Raw genomic sequence first — 12,360 nt, 5'->3', positions numbered from 1 at the left:
TTGGTATTAGGGTAATGTTATCCTCTTAGAATGAGTTGGGAAGTGTTTTTTACTCATCTATTTTATAGAGCAATTTGTTTAGAATTATATATTATTTCTTCCTTAAATGTTTGGTAGAATTCACCAGTGAAGCCATTTAAGTTTCTTTTAAATTACAAAGATAGAGCTATTCAGGTATAAGGCTATCCAGTTTCTCTAAGGGAGTTAAGGAAATTTCTTTATTAGATATAAGGCTATTATCTCCTCTTTTTTTTAAGGTTTATTTTTTATTTATTTTTTCTTATTAGTCCTCCATTTTATACACATCAGTGTATACATGTCAATCCCAATCTCCCAATTCATCACACCACAACCCCCACCCCCCACCTCTTTCCCCCCTTGGTGTCCATACATTTTTTTGTCTACTTCTGTGTCTCAATTTCTGCTCTGCAAACAGGTTCATCTGTACCATTTTCTAGGTTCCACATATATGCGTTAATATACGATATTTGTTTTTCTCTTTCTGACTTACTTCACTCTGTATGACAGTCTCTGGATGCATCCACGTGTCTACAAATGACCCAAGTTCGTTACTTATTATGACTGAGTAATATTCCATTGTATGTATGTACCACAACTTCTTTATCCATTCGTCTGTTGATGGGCATTTAGGTTGCTGCAGTGAACATTGGGGTGCATGTGTCTTTTTGAATTATGGTTCTCTCTAGGTACATGCCCAGTAGTGGGATTGCTAGGTCATATGGTAATTCTATTTTTAGTTCCTTAAGGAACCTCCATACTGTTCTCCATAGTGGCTGTATCAATTTACATTCCCACCAACAGTGCAAGAGGGTTCCCTTTTCTCCACACCCTCTCCAGCATTTGTTGTTTGTAGATTTTCTGATGATGCCCATTCTAACTGGTGTGAGGTGATACCTCATTGTAGTTTTGATTTGCATTTCTCTAATAATTAGTGATGTTGAGCAGCTTTTCATGTGCTTCTTGGCCATCTGTATGTCTTCTTTGGAGAAATGTCTATTTAGGTCTTCTGCCCATTTTTGGATTGGGTTGTTTTTTGTTTGTTTGTTTGTTTGTTTTTTTGTGGTATGTGGGCCTCTCACTGTTGTGGCCTCTCCGGTTGCGGAGCACAGGCTCCGGACGCGCAGGCTCAACGGCCATGGCTCACGGGCCTAGCCACTCCGCGGCATGTGGGATCTTCCTGGACTGGGGCACGAACCCATGTCCCCTTCATCGGCAGGCGGACTCTCAACCACTGCGCCACCAGGGAAGCCCGGTTGTTTGTTTTTTTAATATTGAGCTGCATGAGCTGTTTATATATTTTGGAGATTAATCCTTTGTCCGATGATTCATTTGCAAATGTTTTCTCCCATTCTGAGGATTGTCTTTTCATCTTGTTTATGGGTTCCTTTGCTGTGCAAAAGCTTTTAAGTTTCATTAGGTCCCATTTGTTTATTTTTGTTTTTATTTCCATTTCTGTAGGGGGTGGGTCAAAAAGGATCTTGCTGTGATTTACATCAAAGAGTGTTCTTCCTATGTTTTCCTCTAAGAGTTTTATAGTGCCTGGTCTTACATTTAGGTCTCTAATCCATTTTGAGTTTATTTTTGTTATGGTGTTAGGGAGTGTTCTAATTTCATTCTTTTACATGTGGTCGTCCAGTTTTCCCAGCACCACTTATTGAAGAGACTGTCTTTTCTCCATTGTATATCCTTGCCTCCTTTGTCATAGATTAGTTGACCATAGGTGCATGGGTTTATCTCTGGGCTTTCTATCCTGTTCTATTGATCTATATTTCTGTTTTTGTGCCACTACCATAGTGTCTTGATTACTGTAGCTTTGTAGTGTAGTCTGAACTCGGGGAGCCTGACTCCTCCAGCTCTGTTTCTCTTTCTCAAGACTGCTTCGGCTATTCTGGGTCTTTTGTATCTCCATACAAATTTTAAGATTTTTTGTTCTAGTTCTGTGAAAAATGCCAGTGGTAATTTGATAGGAATTGCACTGAATCTGTCGATTGCTTTGGGTAGTATAGTCATTTTCACAATATGGATTCTTCCAATCCAAGAACGTGGTATATCTCTCCATTTGTTGGTATCATCTTTAATTTCTTTCATCAGTGTCTTATAGTTTTCTGCATACAGGTCTTTTGTCTCCCTAGGTAGGTTTATTCCTAGGTATTTTATTCTTTTTGTTGCAATGGTAAATGGGAGTGTTTCCTTAATTTCTCTTTCAGATTTTTCATCATTAGTGTATAGGAATGCAAGAGATTTCTGTGCATTAATTTTGTATCCTACAACTTTACCAAATTCATTGATTAGGTCTAGTAGTTTTCTGGTGGCATCTTTAGGATTCTCTATGTATAGTATCATGTCATCTGCAAACAGTGACAGCTTTACTTCTTCTTTTCTAATTTGTATTCCTTTTATTTCTTTTTCTTCTCTGATTGCCATGGCTAGGACTTCCAAAACTATGTTGAATAATAGTGGTGAGAGTGGACATCCTTGTCTTGTTAGAGGAAGAGCTTTCAGTTTTTCACCATTGAGAATGATGTTTGCTGTGGGTTTGTCATGTATGGCCTTTATTATGTTGAAGTAGGTTCTCTCTCTGCCCACTTTCTGGAGAGTTTTTATCATAAATGGGTGTTGGAATTTGTCAGAAGCTTTTTCTGCATCTATTGAGATGATCATATGGTTTTTATTGTTCAATTTGTTAATATGGTGTATCACGTTGATTGATTTGCATATATTGAAGAAACTTTGCATCTAGGGGATAAACCCCACTTGATCATGGTGTATGATCATTTTAATGTGTTGTTGGATTCTGTTTGCTAGTATTTTGTTGAGGATTTTTGCATCTATATTCATCAGTGATATTGGTCTGTAATTTTCTTTTTTTGTAGTATCTTTGTCTGGTTTTGGTATCAGGGTGATGGTGGCCTCATAGAATGAGTTTGGGAGTTTTCCTTCCTCTGCAATATTTTGGAAGAGTTTGAGAAGGATGAGTGTTAGCTCTTCTCTAAATGTTTGATAGAATTCACCTGTGAAGCCGTCTGGTTCTGGACTTTTGTTTGTTGGAAGATTTTTAATCACAGTTTCAATTTCAGTGCTTCTGATTGGTCTGTTTATATTTACTATTTCTTCTTAGTTCAGTCTTGGAAGGTTATACCTTTCTAAGAATTTGTCCATTTCTTCCAGGTTGTCCATTTTATTGGCATAAGGTTGCTTGTAGTATTGTTAGGATGCTTTATATTTTTGCTGTGTCTCTTTTAACTTCTCCTTTTTCATTTCTAATTTTATTGATTTGAGTCCTCTCCCTCTTTTTCTTCATGAGTCTGGCTAATGGTTTATCAATTTTGTTTATCTTCTGAAAGAACCAGCTTTTAGTTTTATTGATCTTTGCTATTGTTTCTATTTCATTTATTTCTGCTGTGATCTTTATGATTTCTTTCCTACTGCTAACTTTGGGTTTTGTTTGTTCTTCTTTCTCTAGTTCCTTTAGGTGTAACATTAGATTGTTTATTTGAGATTTGTCTTGTTTCTTGAGGTAGGTTTGTATTGCTATAAACTTCCCTCTTAGAACTGCTTTTGCTGCATCCCATAGGTTTTGGATCATTGTGTTTTCATTGTCATTTGTCTCTAGGTGTTTTTTGATTTCCTCTGATTTCTTGTGTGATCTCTTTGTTATTTAGTAATGTATTGTTTAGCCTCCATGTGTTTGTGTTTTTTATGTTTTTTTCCCTGTAATTGATTTCTAATCTCTAGTGTTTTGGTCAGAAAAGATGCTTGATATGATTTCAATTTTCTTAAATTTACTGAAATTAAATGTACTTAAATTTCGGCATGCGGGCTTCAGTAGTTGTGGCACGCGGGCTTAGTAGTTGTGGCTCGCAGGCTCTAGAGTGCAGGCTCAGTAGTTGTGGCACACGGGCTTAGTTGCTCTGTGTCATGTGGGATCTTCCCAGACCAGGGTTCCCAGAACCCGTGTCCCCTGCATTGGCAGGCAGATTCTTAACCACTGCGCCACCAGGGAAGTCCCTATTGTGTCATTTAAAGCTTGTGTTTCTTTACTAATTTTCATTTTGGATGATCTGTCCATTGTTGTAAGTGAGGTGTTAAAGTCCCCCACTATTATTGTGTTGCTGTCAATTTCCTCTTCTATAGCTGTTAGCAGTTGCCATATGTAAAGTCTATTTTATCTGATATGAGTATTGCTACTGCAGCTTTCTTTTGATTTGCATTTGCATGGAACATCTTTTTCCATCCCCTCACTTTCAGTCTGTATGTGTCCCTAGGTCTGAAGTGGGTCTCTTGTAGACAGCATATATATGGGTCTTATTTTTGTATCCATTCAGCAAGCCTGTGTCTTTTGGTTGGAGCATTTAATCCATTCACGTTTAAGGTAATTATCGATATGTATGTTCCCGTGACCATTTTCTTAATTGTTTTGGATTTGTTTTTGTAGGTCCTTTTCTTCTCTTGTTTTCCCACTTAGAGAAGTTCCTTTAGCATTTGTTGTAGAGGTGGTTTGGTGGTGCTGAATTCTCTTAGCTTTTGCATGTCTGTAAGGCTTTTGATTTCTCCATTGAATCTGAATGAGATCCTTGCCAGGTAGAGTAATCTTGGTTGTAGGTTCTTCCCTTTCATCACTTTAAGTATATCATGCCACTCCCTTCTGATTTGTAGAGTTTCTGCTGAGAAATCAGCTGTTAACCTTATGGGTGTTCCCTTGTATGCTATTTGTCATTTTTCCATTGCTGCTTTCAATAATTTTTCTTTGTCTTAAATTTTTGCCAATTTGATTTCTATGTGTCTCGGCGTGTTTCTCCTTGGGTTTATCCTGTATGGGACTCTCTGCACTTCCTGGACTTGGGTGGCTATTTCCTTTCCCATGTTAGGGACGTTTTTGACTATAATCTCTTCAAATATTTTCTCAGGTCCTTTCTTTCTCTCTTCTCCTTCTGGGACCCCTATAATGTGAATGTTGTTGCATTTAATGTTGTCCCAGAGGTCTCTTAGGCTGTCTTCATTTCTTTTCATTCTTTTTTCTTTATTCTGTTCCACAGCAGTGAATTCCACCATTCTGTCTTCCAGATCACTTATCCGTTTTTCTGCCTCAGTTATTCTGCTAATGATTCCTTCTAGTGTATTTTTCATTTCAGTTATTGTATTGTTCATCTCTGTTTGTTTGTTCTTTAATTCTTCTAGATCTTTGTTAAACATTTCTTGCATCTCCTTGATCTTTGCCTCCATTCTTTTTCCGAGGGCCTGGATCATTTTCACTATCATTATTCTGAATTCTTTTTCTGGAAGATTGCCTTTCTCCATTTCATTTAGTTATTTTTCTGGGGTTTTATCCTGTTCCTTCATCTGGTACATTGCCCTCTGCCTTTTCATCTTGTCTATCTTTCTGTGAATGTGGTTTTTGTTCCACAGGCTGCAGGATTGTAGTTCTATTATCCCTTCTTGAGTGACCTCATTAACTATGGTCTTGTAAGGAATTTGTAATTTCATCTGTCTAATTTATTGACATAGAGTTGCTCACGATATTCTCCCATTATCCTTTTAATAATTATAGGATATCCACTCTTTTGTTCCTGTTATTGAATACTTGTGTGTTTTATATTTTTGTCCTCATCAGTCTATAAAAAGATTTATCAATTTTCTTGATTTCAACAACCCAGCTTTTTTTTTTTCTGGCTTCGTTGGGTCTTTGTTGCTGCACGTGGGCTTTCTCTAGTTGCAGTGAGCAGGGGCTACTCTTCGTTGTGGTGCGCGGGCTTCTCATTGTGGTGGCTTCTCTTGTTGCGGAGCACAGGCTGTAGGTGCACGGGCTTCAGTAGTTGTAGCATGCGGGCTCAGTAGTTGTGGCTCGCAGACTCTAGAGTGCAGGCTTAGTAGTTGTGGCGCATGGGCTTAGTTGCTCCGCGGCATGTGGGATCTTCCCGGACCAGGGCTCAAACCGGTGTCACCTGCATTGGCAGGTGGATTCTTAACCACTGCACCACCAGAGAAGCCCAACAGCCCAGCTTTTTGTTTCACTAATTTTTCTCTAGTTTTCTGTTTCCTTAATTTCCACTCTGCTCATTATTATTTCCTTTTTTTCTACTTACTTTGTGTTTAAATTTGCTCTTCTTTTTTAGTTTCATAAAATATAGCTGAGCTTATGATTTTGAGACCTGCCCATAAACAGTGGAATGGATAAATATATTGTGGTGTATCTGGAGTGGTATGTAGAATGCAGGCAATTTTCTGTTCTTTGCCCTGTACGATATTTAAATGACTGTTATCATTAAATTCTACATATGTATTTTATGTTCTTCTGTATATGTGATAGATCTCACCTTTTTTTTTTTTTTTTTTTTTTTTTTGTGGTACGCAGGCCTCTCACTGTTGTGGCCTCTCCCGTTGCGGAGCACAGGCTCCGGACGCGCAGGCTCTGCGGCCATGGCCCACGGGCCCAGCTGCTCCACGGCATGTGGGATCTTCCCAGACCGGGACACGAACCCGTGTCCCCTGCATTGGCAGGCAGACTCTCAACCACTGCGCCACCAGGGAAGCCCAATCTCACCATTTTTAAAAAGTGGATTTTAATAAATTGTTAAGTAGAATATCTTACTAATAAATTTTAAAGTATCTAGGAGATGGAGACTTTTCTAGGAAAATATAAAGTAACATTAACTTTAGAAGGAAAAAACTGGCCAATTTTCAGAGAAGAAATTGATGCCTTTGTAAAAAACAGACAAAATACCTCAAAATTTTGCCTGGACTCCATAGATAAGTGAGTTCAGACTTTCAAGGAGCAGGTAGTTCCCATGCTATATAAATAGTTTAAGAATATAGGTAATGACTGAAAGATTTCCCAGTTTATTTCATATAGCTGGCAAAGTTTTTTTAGCCCCAGAGAAATAAAAGAGAAAAAAGAGAAATAAACTCATAACTATAGATGCTGAATCCAAATTTTAAAATAGCAATTCCATTCTGTAAAACATTAAAATAATAAAACACTATGAATGACTAGGGTACATGTAAGAGGAGTAAGAATATTTTACTCTGCGAAAATATCTTCTTATAGGTATATTTCACTTCTCATCTAGGAGAAGTTTTAGTTTGTCTCAGTTTTAGTTTTGTTTCTGGGAAGACCTCAGAGGTATTGTTTACAACAGACTAAAGTGCCTCTGAACTGAACAGTCTGTTGGAGCTTATAACCCTTACTGTGCATCTGGAAATGTGCTCTCATCTTCTCAGGCCTACTGCTACCCACCCCAGATGTAGTGGATATCCTGGTTTTGGTAGACTGGATCTGCCATAGATGGTAATGGGGACTCACTGGCCCATTCCATAATACACCTTAGTCCTCATTTACTTAAATGGGGATAGATCTCTATGTGGTGAGACAATGTTTTCAGATAAGAGCAGTTTTAGAATGAGGATTCAGGGTGCTTTGAGGTGTATCTCCCCATTAAAGTTAAAGCTATAGCAACATGGGGGGACATTATTTTGAGGGACCCTTCCTAAGGGGATCTTGGGGACTTATATAAAGCCATCCAGGGAATTCCCTGGCAGTCCAGTGGTTAGGACCCAGTGTTCTTACCACTGGGGTCCCAGTTTCGATCCCTGGTCAGGAAACTAAGATCCTGTAAGCTGCGGGCGTGGCCAGAAAAAAAAAAAAAAAAGCCATCTGTATTAGGAGATTTTGTGACAGCTTTGTGCAGTGGGCCATTCATTGCCTGCTCCACCCCAGGCCCTGACCGGAGGTCCATGACCTGACCATCTCTGAGAAACCTACACTTTCCACCAGGCTAATTAGGTCTTCTATTAAGCTCTTTCCCGTTTACTAACCCTTTGCTAGCAATTTCAGATCAATAAACTGGGGAAGTGTTATCAGAGGAGGCCGAGGATCTGCTCTCGCACCAGAAGCAACACTCTAATTGGTCCCATTCTCAGGCCTTTTTTCCTACCAAATGCGTATGTCCTCTCTTTAAGCCTGAGGCTGAGGCCTTTCAAGGGTACATCAAACTATTTTATGGCTCAACAGGCCACACACCTGCCCTGGGAGTGCCTCAGTACTCTCTATTTAAAAAAAATATTAATGGTTAGCTTCCCTTTCATTAGGGCTATCTTCATTTCAAAGTCATCCGCATCCTGACTACTACTGTCTTCCCCTGGTCTCCTGAACAACCTGTGTGGTATGTGAATCCTTACGACATCAGACTCTGGGAGTTGTATGGCCTGATCTGTATCCCACGTGCTGTGTGGCTTGTGGCACACCCCAGCTACATTCCAGCACCTGAAGAACATCTTGTGAACATACTGGACTGATATTTGAATGACATTAGTGATGGTTTCCTACAACCTAATATTTCTTGGGCTCCTTTCTGATAAATGAGAGTTGCATGATGTTGGACTGGGCTCTGGAGTGGAAGGCCTCTTAAGTAAGCATCCTTTGGAGCTTGCTTACTCTTACTGATGGTTCTTAACTCCACTCTTCCATAATAACCACCTAGATAAATTACTTCTTCATGAAGTCTTGGGGATTATCTAGTTCCCTAAGACCATGAAGGCAGTCCAGTAACTAATGACCCTATTTACTTCCCACCTGATTCTGGCAGATTCAATCTGACCTCACACAGCTGTGCTACAGTTAAATGCTGGAGATCATTTTCCAAGAGGACTCAGTTCTTGGGATCCTTACCCCTGTGCCTATTTCTGAAAGAAGTTGATCTCAGTGCATACCAGCTGCTTCACTTGGGAATGAGGATTGCTTGTTTTCATTTGAGGTTTAGAAGGACTATGTCAAAGAGTCCTGGCATCCAGTGAGAGTACACTGGGTCTGCTACAGCCAAAGCAGCTGCTGAAAACCTAGAAGAAGCTTAGTCCCCAATAAGCTGGATAGATGTCTTTTTCCAAGTGCTTTAGGTTGATCATCTATAATGTGCCAGGTGTCTAGATTTAGAGTCACTAATGCCCTGAAGTTTGGTCATAATCTGAGCAAACAGCAGACTACCTGGAAGGATTTTTGAGATAGCTTCAGCAGGCCAAGACTGGTAAAAGACACACATTGACCAGCACCTGATAGTGCTGAGAACATGTGGGAAGGAAAAATCCTTCTCAATGCCAGAGAAATACCTACCGTGATGGAAATGAGAAGACTTCTATCTGGTGCCCTCCAAACTGACTTCTGGCTGCAATTGACTCTCTCCATGCCATTCTTTCCCATCTCTGCCCTGTGTAATCTATCAAGACCCTGCCATCCACCTTGGGCTACAGTAACCGCCTTTATGTTGCCCAAGATACTACTGCCAGTTTCAGGATTTGGCCCTCCAGCAGGAGTATGACTTTGAAGAGTGGTGCTGGGGAGTTGCCTCTTGCAGTGTTCCAACAGGTAAACTCAGGGATCTCAGCTTTCCTGCCCTTTTGGGGGGACCTGGAGATGATTGGATTCTTTTTTTTTTTTTGATGTGGACCATTTTTAGACAGTTGTAAAAAATTTGTTTGTTTGTTTGTTTATTTATCTATCTATCTTGGCTGCACCGGGTCTTAGTTGGGGCATGTGGTATCGTTAGTTGCAGCATGTGGGATCTTTTCTCAGTTGCAGCATGCAGACTTCTTAGTTGTGGCATGTGAACTCTTAGTTGCGGCATGCATGCAGGATCTAGTTCCTCAACCAGGGATTGGACCCAGGCCCCCTGCATTGGGAGCTTGGAGTCTTACCTGCAGGACCACCAGAGAACTCCTGATGGATTCTTTATAACTACATTACCACCATAGTCTCATCATCTTATAAAAGACTACCCCTGTAACCTTTTGTTCTCCTGTTTTTGATCCACTATAATAGGCTTAACATTTAGGACCATCCCTTCTTAAATCCTCCTTCACTCCAGACATGAATTTTAGTCTTTTTACTTCACACAGGAAGCATTTATTAACACAGCCCTGAATCAGACATTATCAGAATTAGAGTATTGATGGAAGGAGATCCACGTGTATTGATTGGCAACCAAGCTATCCTTGTCTATAGCTGGTCAAAGGTGATGTTGAAGGTTTTGAAGGAAAGCTTGCTTACCTCTATGGAAAATTTGCTTGACTCTATAGATTACCATGAAACTTTTATCAAAAGACTCCCACTGATATTTTCCCCATCAGAAGTCCTATGGTAGTATTTTCAATGTCTCATAAGTTTATAAGAAAATGACTAGGATCTGCTTCATAAAATGCAAATACAGCTGAGAATAGTTTAATTATTTCTCATGGATGGTGAGTTAACTCTGAAGAACTAAGATTTTTTTTTTTTTTTTTTTTTTTTTTTGCGGTACGTGGGCCTCTCACTGTTGTGGCCTCTCCCGTTGCGGAGCACAGGCTCCGGACGCGCAGGCTCAGCGGCCATGGCTCACGGGCCCAGCCGCTCCGCGGCATGTGGGATCCTCCCGGACCGGGGCACGAACCCGTGTCCCCTGCATCGGCAGGCGGACTCTCAACCACTGCACCACCAGGGAAGCCCTGAAGAACTAAGATTTTTAAAATATAATTACTATTTGCAAAATTAACAAATGCTTTTGTTCTACACACGATAAAGTTAAAATATGCATCAGATTTTGTAGTTGGAAGGATCTTTAGGAGCAGTGGTATGATGCAGGCTCATGCTGGCTCACAAGAGCTGACCGTGCAGACCTCTTCCCAATTCCACATTCAGTGATAACATACTGAATTAATGAATACCATTGAAATTGCCATAGTGGAAGTATATACTATGGAAATCAACAAATGCTACAAATTAGGGAATCCCCCCCACTGCCAGCGAATGTTTTTACCAGCTACCCAGTGCATAGGGGTCATCTAGAGTAAACCAACAACCTCATTTGTTTTTAATAGATGAAGACTATTAAGAGTTTACTCAAGAAGTCACAACCAATTAGTTGAACTTAGGACTAGAACCTAACACTTTCATCTCCCTTGTTTGACCCTCTTTTCTGATATGCAGTAAGACATCAACCTAACCCTTTGAATGCAGAATTTAAACTTACCAGTGATATTAACAGAGCTGTGGTAAACTTATTTTACCTATAGAGGCTTCCATTCCTTATCCATAACACAAGGGTTTGGATTTGATTTTTAAAATTTTTTGGCTCTGACATTTCACAATAATTCCACAATTAAAAATAAGTTTAGGGTTTCCCTGGTGGCGCAGTGGTTGGGAGTCCGCCTGCCAATGCAGGGGACACGGGTTTGGGCCCTGGCCTGGAAGGATCCCCATGCCGCGGAGCAACTAGGCCCGTGAGCCATGGCTGCTGAGCCTGCGCTCTGGAGCCCACGAGCCACAAATTCTGAGCCCGCGTTCCACAACTACTGAAGCCCGTGTGCCTAGAACCCGTGCTCCGCAACAAGGGAGGCTGCTGCAATGAGAGGCCCGCGCACCGCAATGAGGAGTAGCCTCCGCTCTCCGCAACTACAGAAAGCCGACGTGCAGCAACAAAGACCCAAACACAGCCAAAAATAAATCAATAAAATAAATAAATAAATAAATACGTCTAATCATGGGAAAAATGTGAGACGTATTACTGCTTTTTATGGGTTATTTCAAGGACCTAAAGTGGGTAATTATTTCACCACATGGTACAGTTTTTTTGGTGGTGTGAGTGAACAGATCACCTTCCCCAGAGGAAATAATGTTTCCTAGTTCCCTCTGCTTTTTCTCACTAATAAGGAATAATGCATCTTTTAAACATTGAAACCAGATCTTAGCTGTTAGAAGATCTTGGTAAAGTAAATGTAGTTTTTCTATTCTCTTTGCAGGGATGAGACCTGCTATGGTGAAATCCTGTATCTCAATAGATAAGGGGTGAGCACCTTTTCCAAAAAAGTGCTTCAACTCTTTACTCATTCACTTTATTGGGGCAGGGGAAATAATATTTTTGTTGTGGTTAAGAGCCCCGGCCACCTGGATTAGAATTGAAGCACAGCGCATAAATGTAATATATGTGACCTTGAGCGAGATATTTAATTGCTCTATTCCTCAGTTTCCTCATCTTAAAAAATGAGGAGGGCTTCCCTGGTGGCGCAGTGTTTGAGAGTCCGCCTGCCAATGCAGGGGACACGGGTTCGTGCCCCGGTCTGGGAAGATCCCACATGCCGCGGAGCGGCTGGGCCCGTGAGCCATGGCTGCTGAGCCTGCGCATCCGGAGCCTGTGCTCCACAACGGGAGAGGCCACAACAGTGAGAGGCCCGTGTACCGCAAAAAAAAAAAAATGAGGATAGTAATAGTCTCATAATGAGGATCAAATGAGTTGATAATGCACAATACTTAGACCAGAGTCTGGCATATAATAAAGTGCCATGTAAGTGTTTGCTGTTGTTATACAATTATAGTTG

At 40.5% G+C, this 12,360-nt stretch overlaps 1 protein-coding gene across 1 annotated transcript in view; it reads left to right on the top strand.

Annotated features, from left to right (window-relative positions):
* Positions 1 to 12,360, top strand: part of AXDND1 (axonemal dynein light chain domain containing 1) — a 77,601-nt gene that overhangs the window by 47,774 nt on the left and 17,467 nt on the right. The gene's annotated exons all lie outside the window — the stretch shown is intronic.

Source organism: Lagenorhynchus albirostris, chromosome 2 (assembly GCF_949774975.1).
Source record: "Lagenorhynchus albirostris chromosome 2, mLagAlb1.1, whole genome shotgun sequence".
NCBI lineage: Eukaryota > Metazoa > Chordata > Mammalia > Artiodactyla > Delphinidae > Lagenorhynchus > Lagenorhynchus albirostris.
This window is presented reverse-complemented; position numbering and strand designations above follow the sequence as displayed.